A 3,018-nucleotide genomic window follows, 5' to 3' on the forward strand; every position below is an offset into this window, starting at 1 on the left:
AGACCCGGAAGGCGGCTCTTGGGCTGAAGTGGTGCGTCGTAAGCCGGCCCGGCAACCGGGGAACAAGCCGCAGCAACAGCAGCAGCAGTGGCCGCAACTACCGCAACGGGCAGCGGTTCAGCGACAGCCGATCGCAGGACCGTCTAAGCAGCAGCCCCAGCAACATCAGGGACAACAGGCCCGGGGTAGCCAGCCTGGAGCACAACGAGGAGGTCGGCGTCAGCGGCAGCGAAAAACCAAGCCGGACGCTATTGAAATCGCCCCAGCTGAGGGACAAACCTGGACGGAGGTGTACCAGGCTGTCCGAACGGCTCCAGAAATGGAGAAACATGCTGAGGCCCTAGGCGTCGGGCGACGCACCACACGCTCCAGGCTTGTCATGGAGCTGAAGGAGAGCGCGGACGCTGCAGAAGTTCTGCAGTGCATCAAGCAGGTCTGCGCAAAGGCAGAACGGCCGGCCTCAGCTCGGCTGGTCACGCCTATGGTCGAAATCCGGTTGGACGCTGTCGACCCTTTAGCGAAGGAGACCGATGTGGCGATGGCGCTGACCAACCTGTGCCAATGCGAGGTGGAGGAGACATCGGTTCGCCTGCGACCTGCCTGGGACGGCACGAAAGTGGCGATAGTCCGCGTAACAGCCAGGGCTGCGGAGGGCCTGGTCGACAAGAGCGTCAAGATCAAATACACATCGTGTCTGATCCGGAAGGTGGCTCCTCTGCAGGCGCGTCAGCAACGGTGCTACAAGTGCCTCGAGATGGGGCACGTCCGAGCTGCGTGCAGGAGCGAAGTGGACCGCTCGACAAGCTGCATTCGCTGCGGGAAGCCGGATCACCAGGCGAAGAGCTGCACGGCGGAGGTGCGCTGCGTCGTGTGCAGCGGCCCGCACCCGGTCGGGCATCCGACGTGCCGGCGCTAAAAGTGCTGCAAGTGAACCTCGGGCGAAGCCGGGCAGCCCAAGACCTCATGCTGCAGACGGCTCGCGAGTTAGGGGCTCAGGTGGTGCTCGCCTGCGAACTATATCGACCACCTCGGGATGATCCGCGGTGGGCCATCGATGCGGAACAGAGCGTGGCGATAATAGCAACAGGGGCGTACCCTATTCAACGGCTTTGGGGGAGCGTCGTCCCGGGACTCGTGGTGGCCACCATAGCGGGAGTAACGTTCGCCAGCTGCTACGTGCCACCCAGCAGCGGCATCGAAGACTTCGAAAGCTTCCTCGGTGCGGTGGAGGTGTCTCTGGTCGGACACACAACATCGGTCCTGGCCGGGGACTTCAACGCCTGGAATGAGGAGTGGGGGAGTGCGCGCACCACCCGGAAGGGGCAGGAGCTCCTGAGCGTGGTGGAGCAGCTGGCGCTGCATACGCTGAACCGCGGCAACGTGCCCACGTTTAAGGGCAACGGGGTTGCGCGGGAAAGCGTTATCGACGTTTCTTTTGCCAGCCAAACTATTGCGCGACCGGACTCCTGGCGCGTGCTCGATCGCTTTTCCAGCAGCGACCATGCCTACGTCCAGTTCCAGGTGGGCGTCCCAGGACAACGTCTCACGCGACGAGGCAAGCAGCAGCAGCGAAGTCGAGACGGGACAGCCAGACACGCCGGGACCCGGTGGAAGACGACGCAATTCGATAACAAGTGCTTCGACATCGCCCTCACATGCGGCCACTTCGAGCAGGTCGCAACTCCGGAGGGGCTGATCGGCGGACTGACCCAGGCGTGCGATGAGATCATGGAGAGAGTACACGGGGCTACTTTCCATCGCAAGCCCCAGGTGTACTGGTGGTCTCCTGAGATCGAGCGCCTGAGGGAGGAATGCGGAGCAGCGGAGGCCGCCCATCGCAGGGCCCAACCTTCGGAGCGTGCGGTGACGTCGGCCAGGCTGCAGGGCTGTCGACGATTGCTGCAGGCCGCCATTCACAGCAGTAAGGAGGACTGTATGCAAGAGCTGATCGATGGGGTCGAAGCCGAGGTGTTCGGACTCGGTTACAAGGTTGTTCGAGCAAAACTACGTAACAGGGCACCACCGGAAACGGACCGAGCCGTACTAGGTCCGATCGTCGAAGCCTTGTTCCCGAATCATCCGGCGTTTGAGTGGCCGGACATCGATGCGTGCAGCGAGGCTCTGAGGCCGGTCACGAGCTCGGAAATTCTTTCGCTGGCCGAGCGGATGGCCACCTCCAAGGCGCCAGGGCTGGACGGTATCCCGAATGCCGCAGTGAAGGCGGCAATGCGGAAGCACCCGGAGGTCTTCGCCAAGGTGTACAATCAGCTGCTCGAGCGAGGGGAGTTTCCTGCGGCATGGAAGGAGGCACGCCTTGTGTTGGTCACGAAGCCAGGTAAGCCGCCGGGCGATCCGTCGTCGCACCGCCCGCTGCTAATGCTGGGAGCAGTCGCCAAGGGGTTCGAACGGCTGATCTTAGATCGGCTGAACGACCACTTGGAGGACAGCGATGCTCCTCGCCTGTCGGCAAGGCAGTACGGGTTCCGGCGCGGTCGTTCCACGCTTCAGGCCATCGAGCGGGTGATCGAGCGAGGACAACACGCGAGGACGTTTCACCGCACCAACCAGCGGGATCCTCGATGTCTGGTGGTGGCAGCACTGGACGTCAGGAACGCCTTTAACTCTGCCAGCTGGAAGGCGATCGCGGTTGCCCTGCAGAAGCTGATGGTTCCTGCAGCCCTCCAGAAAATATTGCGCAGCTACTTTTCTGAGAGGAGGCTGGTGTACGAGACCAGCGAGGGGCCAGTGCGTCGTACGGTCACGGCGGGCGTTCCACAGGGCTCAATCCTGGGCCCGACCCTGTGGAACGCGATGTACGACGGCGTGCTTCGGCTGGTGCTGCCTGAGGGCGCCGAAGTGATCGGCTTTGCGGATGACGTCGTGGTGCTGGCGAGCGGGACGACGCCGGAAGCAGCGACGGGACTGGCGGAGACGGCGGTAGCAATGATCAGCTCGTGGATGGCGCAACACCACCTGGAGCTCGCTCCGGCCAAGACCGAGCTGGTCATTGTGTCTACG

The sequence above is a fragment of the Anopheles marshallii genome, assembly GCF_943734725.1.
Source record: "Anopheles marshallii chromosome X unlocalized genomic scaffold, idAnoMarsDA_429_01 X_unloc_39, whole genome shotgun sequence".
NCBI lineage: Eukaryota > Metazoa > Arthropoda > Insecta > Diptera > Culicidae > Anopheles > Anopheles marshallii.